This window comes from Hyla sarda, unplaced genomic scaffold (assembly GCF_029499605.1).
Source record: "Hyla sarda isolate aHylSar1 unplaced genomic scaffold, aHylSar1.hap1 scaffold_537, whole genome shotgun sequence".
Taxonomy (NCBI): Eukaryota; Metazoa; Chordata; class Amphibia; order Anura; family Hylidae; genus Hyla; species Hyla sarda.
The window spans coordinates 186882-205720 of NW_026610548.1; the positions used below are offsets into that span (position 1 = coordinate 186882).

Below are 18839 nucleotides of genomic sequence, written 5' to 3' on the forward strand. Positions count from 1 at the left end.
GGATTGGTCATCAGCTGGCTGTCTATGTCCCGCATCAATATAGACCAAAGTACAGAGGGTTAGGCTATGCTATTGTGCACCTACCTGATGCATCAGAAGGTGCGAGGCCCTTGCTAAATTCTGTGCACAGACTTTGAGATCTATACTTTAGACTGTATCTAAACCTGCTCCAACATGGACTGACATTCTGGCCTACTTTCAGCCGATGCGACTTGTCTGTCGCTGAACAGTCGCTTTTTATGTATTCAGCACCTATGTATAATGTTGTAAAAATGCTCTAGAAGCTAAAGTCGCAGAAATGTCACACATATTTGGCCTGCAACTTTCTGTGCGACAAATTCAGACAGGAAAAATCAGTATAAATCCTTAGAAAATTATCCCCCAGTGTCTCCATCTGCTGGCGGTATTGAATAAGCATTGCTGCACTGATGGGGTATGCATTAGACGAAAAAAAAGAAGAAAAAGAAGAATAATACGCCCAGAAAAGAGGCGAAAAGGAGAAAAACGTAAAAAAACGTGAAAAAAAAGTAAGAGGAAGAGAAGGGAAAAAAAGGTGGAAATGGGTTTAAAAGTGATTTCGGCGGAGAAATATATATATATATATATATATATATATATATATATATACGCGCACACACACACATATATATAAACGTATTCTCCGTTGAGATATTGCAGCCGCTTCTGTGTCCAGGCCCAGGAGCCTTAGCACTGTGCTGTGATGTCACTCAATACCACTGACATCACTAGGTGTAAACAACATCTCTCCTTTGCTGTGTATGTGACTATGGAGCTGTTTGGTGATGTCGTCTATTATGGCCTTCATAGAAGCAACAGGAGATTGTTGCATCCATCTAGAACCCTCAGAACTACAGTGCTATGATGTCACTCACTTCCACAGGCCTTGCAGAGTGTAAACAACAACAACCCAGCTTTGTTGTGTATGTAACCATAGGGATTTGTGATGTCACCTAGAACCTTCACAGCAGCGACAGCTTTATGAGGAGCATCAGCACTGCTCTGCCTGAGCAGAACCATCACCGCCATAGGTTGTCAAATAACCCGGATTTAACCCACACAGGTAAGTCCAATGGGGTGCAGGCATGTCCTCTATGCTTACAGCTTCCCGTGGGTGTTGGTTTGATACCGTTTGGGGACAGCCAAGGAGGCATCTGCAGGCAACAAAGGTAGGTGTGTGCTTGTGTGTGTGTTTCCTATGCAGATCCTAAGCCCAGTGTCACATGCAAGTAGGAGGAGTAAGAAGGGTTCCTGGCAAATCCGGGTTATGGATTGCATTTAAAAAGGCCCCGTGGGAGTGCAATGGGCCCCTGTCTTGCTGCTTAGCAATAATGGTATGGGTTTAGGTTCTGCTGTGTGTACTGGTGGTTGACTGCCCCCCAGCCCAGAGTGTGCATGGAAAATTGTCTGGCAGCCTCCCTGACAGCAAGCAGTGATAGTGCCCATGAAGGGCACCTTGTTGGGCCCGCCCCTTTCACGGTTATCGCTTCTCGGCCTTTTGGCTAAGATCAAGTGTAGTATCTGTTCTTATCAGTTTAATATCTGATACGTCCCCTATCTGGGGACCATATATTAAATGGATTTTTGAGAACGGGGGCCGATTTCGAAGCTTGCTTCCGTCGCCCTATGCATTGACCCGATATGGCAGTATCTTCGGGTACAGTGCACCACCCCCTTACAGGGTTAAAAAGAAAGATTCCTACTTTCATTGCTACCTGCTTGCTGGCTAGCCAGCTAGCCAGCCCTGTGGGCCTTGCTGCTGCTGCAGCCAAAAAACAAAAGGTGGTGCTGCTGCTGCTTCTGCTGCTTCTGCTTCTGCTTGTGTCTGGCCGCTGTTGGAGCGTCCAGGCACAGGACTTCTGCTGCTGCTGACTAAATGGCCTCCTTAATTGGATCATTTGAGTAGCCAGCACACCTGTGCAGGTAGGGCATGACATGATAGGCAGCTGCCTTGATAGCGGGTGGGTGCTGAATGTTCCTAATTGACAAAATAAGATTAATGCTTATGAAGAAATATAAAATCTCATCCCTTCCCCAATATCGCGCCACACCCCTACCCCTTAATTCCCTGGTTGAACTTGATGGACATATGTCTTTTTTCGACCGTACTAACTATGTAACTATGTAACATAACATGGGGGGGGGGGGGGGTCTCCTGGCTGTTCACACAGGTGTGTCATTGCTGTACATTGACCATGCATTGCTTCTGTGGTATTGCAAAGGCAAAGACAAATGCTTCCAGCCATCCATTGCACTAATGGATTGGTCATCAGCTGGCTGTCTATGTCCCGCATCAATATAGACCAAAGTACAGAGGGTTAGGCTATGCTATTGTGCACCTACCTGATGCATCAGAAGGTGCGAGGCCCTTGCTAAATTCTGTGCACAGACTTTGAGATCTATACTTTAGACTGTATCTAAACCTGCTCCAACATGGACTGACATTCTGGCCTACTTTCAGCCGATGCGACTTGTCTGTCGCTGAACAGTCGCTTTTTATGTATTCAGCACCTATGTATAATGTTGTAAAAATGCTCTAGAAGCTAAAGTCGCAGAAATGTCACACATATTTGGCCTGCAACTTTCTGTGCGACAAATTCAGACAGGAAAAATCAGTATAAATCCTTAGAAAATTATCCCCCAGTGTCTCCATCTGCTGGCGGTATTGAATAAGCATTGCTGCACTGATGGGGTATGCATTAGACGAAAAAAAAGAAGAAAAAGAAGAATAATACGCCCAGAAAAGAGGCGAAAAGGAGAAAAACGTAAAAAAACGTGAAAAAAAAGTAAGAGGAAGAGAAGGGAAAAAAAGGTGGAAATGGGTTTAAAAGTGATTTCGGCGGAGAAATATATATATATATATATATATATATATATATACGCGCACACACACACATATATATAAACGTATTCTCCGTTGAGATATTGCAGCCGCTGCTGTGTCCAGGCCCAGGAGCCTTAGCACTGTGCTGTGATGTCACTCAATACCACTGACATCACTAGGTGTAAACAACATCTCTCCTTTGCTGTGTATGTGACTATGGAGCTGTTTGGTGATGTCGTCTATTATGGCCTTCATAGAAGCAACAGGAGATTGTTGCATCCATCTAGAACCCTCAGAACTACAGTGCTATGATGTCACTCACTTCCACAGGCCTTGCAGAGTGTAAACAACAACAACCCAGCTTTGTTGTGTATGTAACCATAGGGATTTGTGATGTCACCTAGAACCTTCACAGCAGCGACAGCTTTATGAGGAGCATCAGCACTGCTCTGCCTGAGCAGAACCATCACCGCCATAGGTTGTCAAATAACCCGGATTTAACCCACACAGGTAAGTCCAATGGGGTGCAGGCATGTCCTCTATGCTTACAGCTTCCCGTGGGTGTTGGTTTGATACCGTTTGGGGACAGCCAAGGAGGCATCTGCAGGCAACAAAGGTAGGTGTGTGCTTGTGTGTGTGTTTCCTATGCAGATCCTAAGCCCAGTGTCACATGCAAGTAGGAGGAGTAAGAAGGGTTCCTGGCAAATCCGGGTTATGGATTGCATTTAAAAAGGCCCCGTGGGAGTGCAATGGGCCCCTGTCTTGCTGCTTAGCAATAATGGTATGGGTTTAGGTTCTGCTGTGTGTACTGGTGGTTGACTGCCCCCCAGCCCAGAGTGTGCATGGAAAATTGTCTGGCAGCCTCCCTGACAGCAAGCAGTGATAGTGCCCATGAAGGGCACCTTGTTGGGCCCGCCCCTTTCACGGTTATCGCTTCTCGGCCTTTTGGCTAAGATCAAGTGTAGTATCTGTTCTTATCAGTTTAATATCTGATACGTCCCCTATCTGGGGACCATATATTAAATGGATTTTTGAGAACGGGGGCCGATTTCGAAGCTTGCTTCCGTCGCCCTATGCATTGACCCGATATGGCAGTATCTTCGGGTACAGTGCACCACCCCCTTACAGGGTTAAAAAGAAAGATTCCTACTTTCATTGCTACCTGCTTGCTGGCTAGCCAGCTAGCCAGCCCTGTGGGCCTTGCTGCTGCTGCAGCCAAAAAACAAAAGGTGGTGCTGCTGCTGCTTCTGCTGCTTCTGCTTCTGCTTGTGTCTGGCCGCTGTTGGAGCGTCCAGGCACAGGACTTCTGCTGCTGCTGACTAAATGGCCTCCTTAATTGGATCATTTGAGTAGCCAGCACACCTGTGCAGGTAGGGCATGACATGATAGGCAGCTGCCTTGATAGCGGGTGGGTGCTGAATGTTCCTAATTGACAAAATAAGATTAATGCTTATGAAGAAATATAAAATCTCATCCCTTCCCCAATATCGCGCCACACCCCTACCCCTTAATTCCCTGGTTGAACTTGATGGACATATGTCTTTTTTCGACCGTACTAACTATGTAACTATGTAACATAACATGGGGGGGGGGGGGGGGGTCTCCTGGCTGTTCACACAGGTGTGTCATTGCTGTACATTGACCATGCATTGCTTCTGTGGTATTGCAAAGGCAAAGACAAATGCTTCCAACCATCCATTGCACTAATGGATTGGTCATCAGCTGGCTGTCTATGTCCCGCATCAATATAGACCAAAGTACAGAGGGTTAGGCTATGCTATTGTGCACCTACCTGATGCATCAGAAGGTGCGAGGCCCTTGCTAAATTCTGTGCACAGACTTTGAGATCTATACTTTAGACTGTATCTAAACCTGCTCCAACATGGACTGACATTCTGGCCTACTTTCAGCCGATGCGACTTGTCTGTCGCTGAACAGTCGCTTTTTATGTATTCAGCACCTATGTATAATGTTGTAAAAATGCTCTAGAAGCTAAAGTCGCAGAAATGTCACACATATTTGGCCTGCAACTTTCTGTGCGACAAATTCAGACAGGAAAAATCAGTATAAATCCTTAGAAAATTATCCCCCAGTGTCTCCATCTGCTGGCGGTATTGAATAAGCATTGCTGCACTGATGGGGTATGCATTAGACGAAAAAAAAGAAGAAAAAGAAGAATAATACGCCCAGAAAAGAGGCGAAAAGGAGAAAAACGTAAAAAAACGTGAAAAAAAAGTAAGAGGAAGAGAAGGGAAAAAAAGGTGGAAATGGGTTTAAAAGTGATTTCGGCGGAGAAATATATATATATATATATATATATATATATATATATATATATATATACGCGCACACACACACATATATATAAACGTATTCTCCGTTGAGATATTGCAGCCGCTGCTGTGTCCAGGCCCAGGAGCCTTAGCACTGTGCTGTGATGTCACTCAATACCACTGACATCACTAGGTGTAAACAACATCTCTCCTTTGCTGTGTATGTGACTATGGAGCTGTTTGGTGATGTCGTCTATTATGGCCTTCATAGAAGCAACAGGAGATTGTTGCATCCATCTAGAACCCTCAGAACTACAGTGCTATGATGTCACTCACTTCCACAGGCCTTGCAGAGTGTAAACAACAACAACCCAGCTTTGTTGTGTATGTAACCATAGGGATTTGTGATGTCACCTAGAACCTTCACAGCAGCGACAGCTTTATGAGGAGCATCAGCACTGCTCTGCCTGAGCAGAACCATCACCGCCATAGGTTGTCAAATAACCCGGATTTAACCCACACAGGTAAGTCCAATGGGGTGCAGGCATGTCCTCTATGCTTACAGCTTCCCGTGGGTGTTGGTTTGATACCGTTTGGGGACAGCCAAGGAGGCATCTGCAGGCAACAAAGGTAGGTGTGTGCTTGTGTGTGTGTTTCCTATGCAGATCCTAAGCCCAGTGTCACATGCAAGTAGGAGGAGTAAGAAGGGTTCCTGGCAAATCCGGGTTATGGATTGCATTTAAAAAGGCCCCGTGGGAGTGCAATGGGCCCCTGTCTTGCTGCTTAGCAATAATGGTATGGGTTTAGGTTCTGCTGTGTGTACTGGTGGTTGACTGCCCCCCAGCCCAGAGTGTGCATGGAAAATTGTCTGGCAGCCTCCCTGACAGCAAGCAGTGATAGTGCCCATGAAGGGCACCTTGTTGGGCCCGCCCCTTTCACGGTTATCGCTTCTCGGCCTTTTGGCTAAGATCAAGTGTAGTATCTGTTCTTATCAGTTTAATATCTGATACGTCCCCTATCTGGGGACCATATATTAAATGGATTTTTGAGAATGGGGGCCGATTTCGAAGCTTGCTTCCGTCGCCCTATGCATTGACCCGATATGGCAGTATCTTCGGGTACAGTGCACCACCCCCTTACAGGGTTAAAAAGAAAGATTCCTACTTTCATTGCTACCTGCTTGCTGGCTAGCCAGCTAGCCAGCCCTGTGGGCCTTGCTGCTGCTGCAGCCAAAAAACAAAAGGTGGTGCTGCTGCTGCTTCTGCTGCTTCTGCTTCTGCTTGTGTCTGGCCGCTGTTGGAGCGTCCAGGCACAGGACTTCTGCTGCTGCTGACTAAATGGCCTCCTTAATTGGATCATTTGAGTAGCCAGCACACCTGTGCAGGTAGGGCATGACATGATAGGCAGCTGCCTTGATAGCGGGTGGGTGCTGAATGTTCCTAATTGACAAAATAAGATTAATGCTTATGAAGAAATATAAAATCTCATCCCTTCCCCAATATCGCGCCACACCCCTACCCCTTAATTCCCTGGTTGAACTTGATGGACATATGTCTTTTTTCGACCGTACTAACTATGTAACTATGTAACATAACATGGGGGGGGGGGGGGGTCTCCTGGCTGTTCACACAGGTGTGTCATTGCTGTACATTGACCATGCATTGCTTCTGTGGTATTGCAAAGGCAAAGACAAATGCTTCCAGCCATCCATTGCACTAATGGATTGGTCATCAGCTGGCTGTCTATGTCCCGCATCAATATAGACCAAAGTACAGAGGGTTAGGCTATGCTATTGTGCACCTACCTGATGCATCAGAAGGTGCGAGGCCCTTGCTAAATTCTGTGCACAGACTTTGAGATCTATACTTTAGACTGTATCTAAACCTGCTCCAACATGGACTGACATTCTGGCCTACTTTCAGCCGATGCGACTTGTCTGTCGCTGAACAGTCGCTTTTTATGTATTCAGCACCTATGTATAATGTTGTAAAAATGCTCTAGAAGCTAAAGTCGCAGAAATGTCACACATATTTGGCCTGCAACTTTCTGTGCGACAAATTCAGACAGGAAAAATCAGTATAAATCCTTAGAAAATTATCCCCCAGTGTCTCCATCTGCTGGCGGTATTGAATAAGCATTGCTGCACTGATGGGGTATGCATTAGACGAAAAAAAAGAAGAAAAAGAAGAATAATACGCCCAGAAAAGAGGCGAAAAGGAGAAAAACGTAAAAAAACGTGAAAAAAAAGTAAGAGGAAGAGAAGGGAAAAAAAGGTGGAAATGGGTTTAAAAGTGATTTCGGCGGAGAATATATATATATATATATATATATATATATATATATATATATATATATACGCGCACACACACACATATATATAAACGTATTCTCCGTTGAGATATTGCAGCCGCTGCTGTGTCCAGGCCCAGGAGCCTTAGCACTGTGCTGTGATGTCACTCAATACCACTGACATCACTAGGTGTAAACAACATCTCTCCTTTGCTGTGTATGTGACTATGGAGCTGTTTGGTGATGTCGTCTATTATGGCCTTCATAGAAGCAACAGGAGATTGTTGCATCCATCTAGAACCCTCAGAACTACAGTGCTATGATGTCACTCACTTCCACAGGCCTTGCAGAGTGTAAACAACAACAACCCAGCTTTGTTGTGTATGTAACCATAGGGATTTGTGATGTCACCTAGAACCTTCACAGCAGCGACAGCTTTATGAGGAGCATCAGCACTGCTCTGCCTGAGCAGAACCATCACCGCCATAGGTTGTCAAATAACCCGGATTTAACCCACACAGGTAAGTCCAATGGGGTGCAGGCATGTCCTCTATGCTTACAGCTTCCCGTGGGTGTTGGTTTGATACCGTTTGGGGACAGCCAAGGAGGCATCTGCAGGCAACAAAGGTAGGTGTGTGCTTGTGTGTGTGTTTCCTATGCAGATCCTAAGCCCAGTGTCACATGCAAGTAGGAGGAGTAAGAAGGGTTCCTGGCAAATCCGGGTTATGGATTGCATTTAAAAAGGCCCCGTGGGAGTGCAATGGGCCCCTGTCTTGCTGCTTAGCAATAATGGTATGGGTTTAGGTTCTGCTGTGTGTACTGGTGGTTGACTGCCCCCCAGCCCAGAGTGTGCATGGAAAATTGTCTGGCAGCCTCCCTGACAGCAAGCAGTGATAGTGCCCATGAAGGGCACCTTGTTGGGCCCGCCCCTTTCACGGTTATCGCTTCTCGGCCTTTTGGCTAAGATCAAGTGTAGTATCTGTTCTTATCAGTTTAATATCTGATACGTCCCCTATCTGGGGACCATATATTAAATGGATTTTTGAGAACGGGGGCCGATTTCGAAGCTTGCTTCCGTCGCCCTATGCATTGACCCGATATGGCAGTATCTTCGGGTACAGTGCACCACCCCCTTACAGGGTTAAAAAGAAAGATTCCTACTTTCATTGCTACCTGCTTGCTGGCTAGTCAGCTAGCCAGCCCTGTGGGCCTTGCTGCTGCTGCAGCCAAAAAACAAAAGGTGGTGCTGCTGCTGCTTCTGCTGCTTCTGCTTCTGCTTGTGTCTGGCCGCTGTTGGAGCGTCCAGGCACAGGACTTCTGCTGCTGCTGACTAAATGGCCTCCTTAATTGGATCATTTGAGTAGCCAGCACACCTGTGCAGGTAGGGCATGACATGATAGGCAGCTGCCTTGATAGCGGGTGGGTGCTGAATGTTCCTAATTGACAAAATAAGATTAATGCTTATGAAGAAATATAAAATCTCATCCCTTCCCCAATATCGCGCCACACCCCTACCCCTTAATTCCCTGGTTGAACTTGATGGACATATGTCTTTTTTCGACCGTACTAACTATGTAACTATGTAACATAACATGGGGGGGGGGGGTCTCCTGGCTGTTCACACAGGTGTGTCATTGCTGTACATTGACCATGCATTGCTTCTGTGGTATTGCAAAGGCAAAGACAAATGCTTCCAGCCATCCATTGCACTAATGGATTGGTCATCAGCTGGCTGTCTATGTCCCGCATCAATATAGACCAAAGTACAGAGGGTTAGGCTATGCTATTGTGCACCTACCTGATGCATCAGAAGGTGCGAGGCCCTTGCTAAATTCTGTGCACAGACTTTGAGATCTATACTTTAGACTGTATCTAAACCTGCTCCAACATGGACTGACATTCTGGCCTACTTTCAGCCGATGCGACTTGTCTGTCGCTGAACAGTCGCTTTTTATGTATTCAGCACCTATGTATAATGTTGTAAAAATGCTCTAGAAGCTAAAGTCGCAGAAATGTCACACATATTTGGCCTGCAACTTTCTGTGCGACAAATTCAGACAGGAAAAATCAGTATAAATCCTTAGAAAATTATCCCCCAGTGTCTCCATCTGCTGGCGGTATTGAATAAGCATTGCTGCACTGATGGGGTATGCATTAGACGAAAAAAAAGAAGAAAAAGAAGAATAATACGCCCAGAAAAGAGGCGAAAAGGAGAAAAGCGTAAAAAAACGTGAAAAAAAAGTAAGAGGAAGAGAAGGGAAAAAAAGGTGGAAATGGGTTTAAAAGTGATTTCGGCGGAGAAATATATATATATATATATATATATGTATATATATATATATATACGCGCACACACACACATATATATAAACGTATTCTCCGTTGAGATATTGCAGCCGCTGCTGTGTCCAGGCCCAGGAGCCTTAGCACTGTGCTGTGATGTCACTCAATACCACTGACATCACTAGGTGTAAACAACATCTCTCCTTTGCTGTGTATGTGACTATGGAGCTGTTTGGTGATGTCGTCTATTATGGCCTTCATAGAAGCAACAGGAGATTGTTGCATCCATCTAGAACCCTCAGAACTACAGTGCTATGATGTCACTCACTTCCACAGGCCTTGCAGAGTGTAAACAACAACAACCCAGCTTTGTTGTGTATGTAACCATAGGGATTTGTGATGTCACCTAGAACCTTCACAGCAGCGACAGCTTTATGAGGAGCATCAGCACTGCTCTGCCTGAGCAGAACCATCACCGCCATAGGTTGTCAAATAACCCGGATTTAACCCACACAGGTAAGTCCAATGGGGTGCAGGCATGTCCTCTATGCTTACAGCTTCCCGTGGGTGTTGGTTTGATACCGTTTGGGGACAGCCAAGGAGGCATCTGCAGGCAACAAAGGTAGGTGTGTGCTTGTGTGTGTGTTTCCTATGCAGATCCTAAGCCCAGTGTCACATGCAAGTAGGAGGAGTAAGAAGGGTTCCTGGCAAATCCGGGTTATGGATTGCATTTAAAAAGGCCCCGTGGGAGTGCAATGGGCCCCTGTCTTGCTGCTTAGCAATAATGGTATGGGTTTAGGTTCTGCTGTGTGTACTGGTGGTTGACTGCCCCCCAGCCCAGAGTGTGCATGGAAAATTGTCTGGCAGCCTCCCTGACAGCAAGCAGTGATAGTGCCCATGAAGGGCACCTTGTTGGGCCCGCCCCTTTCACGGTTATCGCTTCTCGGCCTTTTGGCTAAGATCAAGTGTAGTATCTGTTCTTATCAGTTTAATATCTGATACGTCCCCTATCTGGGGACCATATATTAAATGGATTTTTGAGAACGGGGGCCGATTTCGAAGCTTGCTTCCGTCGCCCTATGCATTGACCCGATATGGCAGTATCTTCGGGTACAGTGCACCACCCCCTTACAGGGTTAAAAAGAAAGATTCCTACTTTCATTGCTACCTGCTTGCTGGCTAGCCAGCTAGCCAGCCCTGTGGGCCTTGCTGCTGCTGCAGCCAAAAAACAAAAGGTGGTGCTGCTGCTGCTTCTGCTGCTTCTGCTTCTGCTTGTGTCTGGCCGCTGTTGGAGCGTCCAGGCACAGGACTTCTGCTGCTGCTGACTAAATGGCCTCCTTAATTGGATCATTTGAGTAGCCAGCACACCTGTGCAGGTAGGGCATGACATGATAGGCAGCTGCCTTGATAGCGGGTGGGTGCTGAATGTTCCTAATTGACAAAATAAGATTAATGCTTATGAAGAAATATAAAATCTCATCCCTTCCCCAATATCGCGCCACACCCCTACCCCTTAATTCCCTGGTTGAACTTGATGGACATATGTCTTTTTTCGACCGTACTAACTATGTAACTATGTAACATAACATGGGGGGGGGGGGGGGGGGGTCTCCTGGCTGTTCACACAGGTGTGTCATTGCTGTACATTGACCATGCATTGCTTCTGTGGTATTGCAAAGGCAAAGACAAATGCTTCCAGCCATCCATTGCACTAATGGATTGGTCATCAGCTGGCTGTCTATGTCCCGCATCAATATAGACCAAAGTACAGAGGGTTAGGCTATGCTATTGTGCACCTACCTGATGCATCAGAAGGTGCGAGGCCCTTGCTAAATTCTGTGCACAGACTTTGAGATCTATACTTTAGACTGTATCTAAACCTGCTCCAACATGGACTGACATTCTGGCCTACTTTCAGCCGATGCGACTTGTCTGTCGCTGAACAGTCGCTTTTTATGTATTCAGCACCTATGTATAATGTTGTAAAAATGCTCTAGAAGCTAAAGTCGCAGAAATGTCACACATATTTGGCCTGCAACTTTCTGTGCGACAAATTCAGACAGGAAAAATCAGTATAAATCCTTAGAAAATTATCCCCCAGTGTCTCCATCTGCTGGCGGTATTGAATAAGCATTGCTGCACTGATGGGGTATGCATTAGACGAAAAAAAAGAAGAAAAAGAAGAATAATACGCCCAGAAAAGAGGCGAAAAGGAGAAAAACGTAAAAAAACTTGAAAAAAAAGTAAGAGGAAGAGAAGGGAAAAAAAGGTGGAAATGGGTTTAAAAGTGATTTCGGCGGAGAAATATATATATATATATATATATATATATATATATATATATATATATACGCGCACACACACACATATATATAAACGTATTCTCCGTTGAGATATTGCAGCCGCTGCTGTGTCCAGGCCCAGGAGCCTTAGCACTGTGCTGTGATGTCACTCAATACCACTGACATCACTAGGTGTAAACAACATCTCTCCTTTGCTGTGTATGTGACTATGGAGCTGTTTGGTGATGTCGTCTATTACGGCCTTCATAGAAGCAACAGGAGATTGTTGCATCCATCTAGAACCCTCAGAACTACAGTGCTATGATGTCACTCACTTCCACAGGCCTTGCAGAGTGTAAACAACAACAACCCAGCTTTGTTGTGTATGTAACCATAGGGATTTGTGATGTCACCTAGAACCTTCACAGCAGCGACAGCTTTATGAGGAGCATCAGCACTGCTCTGCCTGAGCAGAACCATCACCGCCATAGGTTGTCAAATAACCCGGATTTAACCCACACAGGTAAGTCCAATGGGGTGCAGGCATGTCCTCTATGCTTACAGCTTCCCGTGGGTGTTGGTTTGATACCGTTTGGGGACAGCCAAGGAGGCATCTGCAGGCAACAAAGGTAGGTGTGTGCTTGTGTGTGTGTTTCCTATGCAGATCCTAAGCCCAGTGTCACATGCAAGTAGGAGGAGTAAGAAGGGTTCCTGGCAAATCCGGGTTATGGATTGCATTTAAAAAGGCCCCGTGGGAGTGCAATGGGCCCCTGTCTTGCTGCTTAGCAATAATGGTTTGGTTTTTAGGTTCTGCTGTGTGTACTGGTGGTTGACTGCCCCCCAGCCCAGAGTGTGCATGGAAAATTGTCTGGCAGCCTCCCTGACAGCAAGCAGTGATAGTGCCCATGAAGGGCACCTTGTTGGGCCCGCCCCTTTCACGGTTATCGCTTCTCGGCCTTTTGGCTAAGATCAAGTGTAGTATCTGTTCTTATCAGTTTAATATCTGATACGTCCCCTATCTGGGGACCATATATTAAATGGATTTTTGAGAACGGGGGCCGATTTCGAAGCTTGCTTCCGTCGCCCTATGCATTGACCCGATATGGCAGTATCTTCGGGTACAGTGCACCACCCCCTTACAGGGTTAAAAAGAAAGATTCCTACTTTCATTGCTACCTGCTTGCTGGCTAGCCAGCTAGCCAGCCCTGTGGGCCTTGCTGCTGCTGCAGCCAAAAAACAAAAGGTGGTGCTGCTGCTGCTTCTGCTGCTTCTGCTTCTGCTTGTGTCTGGCCGCTGTTGGAGCGTCCAGGCACAGGACTTCTGCTGCTGCTGACTAAATGGCCTCCTTAATTGGATCATTTGAGTAGCCAGCACACCTGTGCAGGTAGGGCATGACATGATAGGCAGCTGCCTTGATAGCGGGTGGGTGCTGAATGTTCCTAATTGACAAAATAAGATTAATGCTTATGAAGAAATATAAAATCTCATCCCTTCCCCAATATCGCGCCACACCCCTACCCCTTAATTCCCTGGTTGAACTTGATGGACATATGTCTTTTTTCGACCGTACTAACTATGTAACTATGTAACATAACATGGGGGGGGGGGGGGGGGGGGGTCTCCTGGCTGTTCACACAGGTGTGTCATTGCTGTACATTGACCATGCATTGCTTCTGTGGTATTGCAAAGGCAAAGACAAATGCTTCCAGCCATCCATTGCACTAATGGATTGGTCATCAGCTGGCTGTCTATGTCCCGCATCAATATAGACCAAAGTACAGAGGGTTAGGCTATGCTATTGTGCACCTACCTGATGCATCAGAAGGTGCGAGGCCCTTGCTAAATTCTGTGCACAGACTTTGAGATCTATACTTTAGACTGTATCTAAACCTGCTCCAACATGGACTGACATTCTGGCCTACTTTCAGCCGATGCGACTTGTCTGTCGCTGAACAGTCGCTTTTTATGTATTCAGCACCTATGTATAATGTTGTAAAAATGCTCTAGAAGCTAAAGTCGCAGAAATGTCACACATATTTGGCCTGCAACTTTCTGTGCGACAAATTCAGACAGGAAAAATCAGTATAAATCCTTAGAAAATTATCCCCCAGTGTCTCCATCTGCTGGCGGTATTGAATAAGCATTGCTGCACTGATGGGGTATGCATTAGACGAAAAAAAAGAAGAAAAAGAAGAATAATACGCCCAGAAAAGAGGCGAAAAGGAGAAAAACGTAAAAAAACGTGAAAAAAAAGTAAGAGGAAGAGAAGGGAAAAAAAGGTGGAAATGGGTTTAAAAGTGATTTCGGCGGAGAAATATATATATATATATATATATATATATATATATGCGCACACACACACATATATATAAACGTATTCTCCGTTGAGATATTGCAGCCGCTGCTGTGTCCAGGCCCAGGAGCCTTAGCACTGTGCTGTGATGTCACTCAATACCACTGACATCACTAGGTGTAAACAACATCTCTCCTTTGCTGTGTATGTGACTATGGAGCTGTTTGGTGATGTCGTCTATTATGGCCTTCATAGAAGCAACAGGAGATTGTTGCATCCATCTAGAACCCTCAGAACTACAGTGCTATGATGTCACTCACTTCCACAGGCCTTGCAGAGTGTAAACAACAACAACCCAGCTTTGTTGTGTATGTAACCATAGGGATTTGTGATGTCACCTAGAACCTTCACAGCAGCGACAGCTTTATGAGGAGCATCAGCACTGCTCTGCCTGAGCAGAACCATCACCGCCATAGGTTGTCAAATAACCCGGATTTAACCCACACAGGTAAGTCCAATGGGGTGCAGGCATGTCCTCTATGCTTACAGCTTCCCGTGGGTGTTGGTTTGATACCGTTTGGGGACAGCCAAGGAGGCATCTGCAGGCAACAAAGGTAGGTGTGTGCTTGTGTGTGTGTTTCCTATGCAGATCCTAAGCCCAGTGTCACATGCAAGTAGGAGGAGTAAGAAGGGTTCCTGGCAAATCCGGGTTATGGATTGCATTTAAAAAGGCCCCGTGGGAGTGCAATGGGCCCCTGTCTTGCTGCTTAGCAATAATGGTATGGGTTTAGGTTCTGCTGTGTGTACTGGTGGTTGACTGCCCCCCAGCCCAGAGTGTGCATGGAAAATTGTCTGGCAGCCTCCCTGACAGCAAGCAGTGATAGTGCCCATGAAGGGCACCTTGTTGGGCCCGCCCCTTTCACGGTTATCGCTTCTCGGCCTTTTGGCTAAGATCAAGTGTAGTATCTGTTCTTATCAGTTTAATATCTGATACGTCCCCTATCTGGGGACCATATATTAAATGGATTTTTGAGAACGGGGGCCGATTTCGAAGCTTGCTTCCGTCGCCCTATGCATTGACCCGATATGGCAGTATCTTCGGGTACAGTGCACCACCCCCTTACAGGGTTAAAAAGAAAGATTCCTACTTTCATTGCTACCTGCTTGCTGGCTAGCCAGCTAGCCAGCCCTGTGGGCCTTGCTGCTGCTGCAGCCAAAAAACAAAAGGTGGTGCTGCTGCTGCTTCTGCTGCTTCTGCTTCTGCTTGTGTCTGGCCGCTGTTGGAGCCTCCAGGCACAGGACTTCTGCTGCTGCTGACTAAATGGCCTCCTTAATTGGATCATTTGAGTAGCCAGCACACCTGTGCAGGTAGGGCATGACATGATAGGCAGCTGCCTTGATAGCGGGTGGGTGCTGAATGTTCCTAATTGACAAAATAAGATTAATGCTTATGAAGAAATATAAAATCTCATCCCTTCCCCAATATCGCGCCACACCCCTACCCCTTAATTCCCTGGTTGAACTTGATGGACATATGTCTTTTTTCGACCGTACTAACTATGTAACTATGTAACATAACATGGGGGGGGGGGGGGGGTCTCCTGGCTGTTCACACAGGTGTGTCATTGCTGTACATTGACCATGCATTGCTTCTGTGGTATTGCAAAGGCAAAGACAAATGCTTCCAGCCATCCATTGCACTAATGGATTGGTCATCAGCTGGCTGTCTATGTCCCGCATCAATATAGACCAAAGTACAGAGGGTTAGGCTATGCTATTGTGCACCTACCTGATGCATCAGAAGGTGCGAGGCCCTTGCTAAATTCTGTGCACAGACTTTGAGATCTATACTTTAGACTGTATCTAAACCTGCTCCAACATGGACTGACATTCTGGCCTACTTTCAGCCGATGCGACTTGTCTGTCGCTGAACAGTCGCTTTTTATGTATTCAGCACCTATGTATAATGTTGTAAAAATGCTCTAGAAGCTAAAGTCGCAGAAATGTCACACATATTTGGCCTGCAACTTTCTGTGCGACAAATTCAGACAGGAAAAATCAGTATAAATCCTTAGAAAATTATCCCCCAGTGTCTCCATCTGCTGGCGGTATTGAATAAGCATTGCTGCACTGATGGGGTATGCATTAGACGAAAAAAAAGAAGAAAAAGAAGAATAATACTCCCAGAAAAGAGGCGAAAAGGAGAAAAACGTAAAAAAACGTGAAAAAAAAGTAAGAGGAAGAGAAGGGAAAAAAAGGTGGAAATGGGTTTAAAAGTGATTTCGGCGGAGAAATATATATATATATATATATATATATATATATATATATATACGCGCACACACACACATATATATAAACGTATTCTCCGTTGAGATATTGCAGCCGCTGCTGTGTCCAGGCCCAGGAGCCTTAGCACTGTGCTGTGATGTCACTCAATACCACTGACATCACTAGGTGTAAACAACATCTCTCCTTTGCTGTGTATGTGACTATGGAGCTGTTTGGTGATGTCGTCTATTATGGCCTTCATAGAAGCAACAGGAGATTGTTGCATCCATCTAGAACCCTCAGAACTACAGTGCTATGATGTCACTCACTTCCACAGGCCTTGCAGAGTGTAAACAACAACAACCCAGCTTTGTTGTGTATGTAACCATAGGGATTTGTGATGTCACCTAGAACCTTCACAGCAGCGACAGCTTTATGAGGAGCATCAGCACTGCTCTGCCTGAGCAGAACCATCACCGCCATAGGTTGTCAAATAACCCGGATTTAACCCACACAGGTAAGTCCAATGGGGTGCAGGCATGTCCTCTATGCTTACAGCTTCCCGTGGGTGTTGGTTTGATACCGTTTGGGGACAGCCAAGGAGGCATCTGCAGGCAACAAAGGTAGGTGTGTGCTTGTGTGTGTGTTTCCTATGCAGATCCTAAGCCCAGTGTCACATGCAAGTAGGAGGAGTAAGAAGGGTTCCTGGCAAATCCGGGTTATGGATTGCATTTAAAAAGGCCCCGTGGGAGTGCAATGGGCCCCTGTCTTGCTGCTTAGCAATAATGGTATGGGTTTAGGTTCTGCTGTGTGTACTGGTGGTTGACTGCCCCCCAGCCCAGAGTGTGCATGGAAAATTGTCTGGCAGCCTCCCTGACAGCAAGCAGTGATAGTGCCCATGAAGGGCACCTTGTTGGGCCCGCCCCTTTCACGGTTATCGCTTCTCGGCCTTTTGGCTAAGATCAAGTGTAGTATCTGTTCTTATCAGTTTAATATCTGATACGTCCCCTATCTGGGGACCATATATTAAATGGATTTTTGAGAACGGGGGCCGATTTCGAAGCTTGCTTCCGTCGCCCTATGCATTGACCCGATATGGCAGTATCTTCGGGTACAGTGCACCACCCCCTTACAGGGTTAAAAAGAAAGATTCCTACTTTCATTGCTACCTGCTTGCTGGCTAGCCAGCTAGCCAGCCCTGTGGGCCTTGCTGCTGCTGCAGCCAAAAAACAAAAGGTGGTGCTGCTGCTGCTTCTGCTGCTTCTGCTTCTGCTTGTGTCTGGCCGCTGTTGGAGCGTCCAGGCACAGGACTTCTGCTGCTGCTGACTAAATGGCCTCCTTAATTGGATCATTTGAGTAGCCAGCACACCTGTGCAGGTAGGGCATGACATGATAGGCAGCTGCCTTGATAGCGGGTGGGTGCTGAATGTTCCTAATTGACAAAATAAGATTAATGCTTATGAAGAAATATAAAATCTCATCCCTTCCCCAATATCGCGCCACACCCCTACCCCTTAATTCCCTGGTTGAACTTGATGGACATATGTCTTTTTTCGACCGTACTAACTATGTAACTATGTAACATAACATGGGGGGGGGGGGGGGGGGTCTCCTGGCTGTTCACACAGGTGTGTCATTGCTGTACATTGACCATGCATTGCTTCTGTGGTATTGCAAAGGCAAAGACAAATGCTTCCAGCCATCCATTGCACTAATGGATTGGTCATCAGCTGGCTGTCTATGTCCCGCATCAATATAGACCAAAGTACAGAGGGTTAGGCTATGCTATTGTGCACCTACCTGATGCATCAGAAGGTGCGAGGCCCTTGCTAAATTCTGTGCACAGACTTTGAGATCTATACTTTAGACTGTATCTAAACCTGCTCCAACATGGACTGACATTCTGGCCTACTTTCAGCCGATGCGACTTGTCTGTCGCTGAACAGTCGCTTTTTATGTATTCAGCACCTATGTATAATGTTGTAAAAATGCTCTAGAAGCTAAAGTCGCAGAAATGTCACACATATTTGGCCTGCAACTTTCTGTGCGACAAATTCAGACAGGAAAAATCAGTATAAATCCTTAGAAAATTATCCCCCAGTGTCTCCATCTGCTGGCGGTATTGAATAAGCATTGCTGCACTGATGGGGTATGCATTAGACGAAAAAAAAGAAGAAAAAGAAGAATAATACGCCCAGAAAAGAGGCGAAAAGGAGAAAAACGTAAAAAAACGTGAAAAAAAAGTAAGAGGAAGAGAAGGGAAAAAAGGTGGAAATGGGTTTAAAAGTGATTTCGGCGGAGAAATA

The 18839-nt window shown here is 46.0% G+C and overlaps 8 non-coding genes across 8 annotated transcripts; all 8 read left to right on the forward strand.

Annotated features, from left to right (window-relative positions):
- Window positions 1-1500: 1500 nt before the first annotated feature.
- Window positions 1501-1691, forward strand: LOC130339163 (U2 spliceosomal RNA). Its single transcript, XR_008879580.1, has one exon. It is a non-coding gene; the product is annotated as a U2 spliceosomal RNA (small nuclear RNA).
- Window positions 1692-3771: 2080 nt separating this feature from the next.
- Window positions 3772-3962, forward strand: LOC130339164 (U2 spliceosomal RNA). The gene has a single exon (XR_008879581.1). It is a non-coding gene; the product is annotated as a U2 spliceosomal RNA (small nuclear RNA).
- A 2096-nt stretch (window positions 3963-6058) lies between these two features.
- Window positions 6059-6249, forward strand: LOC130339208 (U2 spliceosomal RNA). Its single transcript, XR_008879618.1, has one exon. It is a non-coding gene; the product is annotated as a U2 spliceosomal RNA (small nuclear RNA).
- A 2095-nt stretch (window positions 6250-8344) lies between these two features.
- On the forward strand, window positions 8345-8535 carry LOC130339165 (U2 spliceosomal RNA). The gene has a single exon (XR_008879582.1). It is a non-coding gene; the product is annotated as a U2 spliceosomal RNA (small nuclear RNA).
- Window positions 8536-10622: 2087 nt separating this feature from the next.
- LOC130339167 (U2 spliceosomal RNA) lies at window positions 10623-10813 on the forward strand. Its single transcript, XR_008879583.1, has one exon. It is a non-coding gene; the product is annotated as a U2 spliceosomal RNA (small nuclear RNA).
- Window positions 10814-12912: 2099 nt separating this feature from the next.
- LOC130339168 (U2 spliceosomal RNA) lies at window positions 12913-13103 on the forward strand. The gene has a single exon (XR_008879584.1). It is a non-coding gene; the product is annotated as a U2 spliceosomal RNA (small nuclear RNA).
- A 2086-nt stretch (window positions 13104-15189) lies between these two features.
- On the forward strand, window positions 15190-15380 carry LOC130339169 (U2 spliceosomal RNA). Its single transcript, XR_008879585.1, has one exon. It is a non-coding gene; the product is annotated as a U2 spliceosomal RNA (small nuclear RNA).
- Window positions 15381-17469: 2089 nt separating this feature from the next.
- LOC130339170 (U2 spliceosomal RNA) lies at window positions 17470-17660 on the forward strand. Its single transcript, XR_008879586.1, has one exon. It is a non-coding gene; the product is annotated as a U2 spliceosomal RNA (small nuclear RNA).
- The last annotated feature ends 1179 nt before the right edge of the window (window positions 17661-18839 follow it).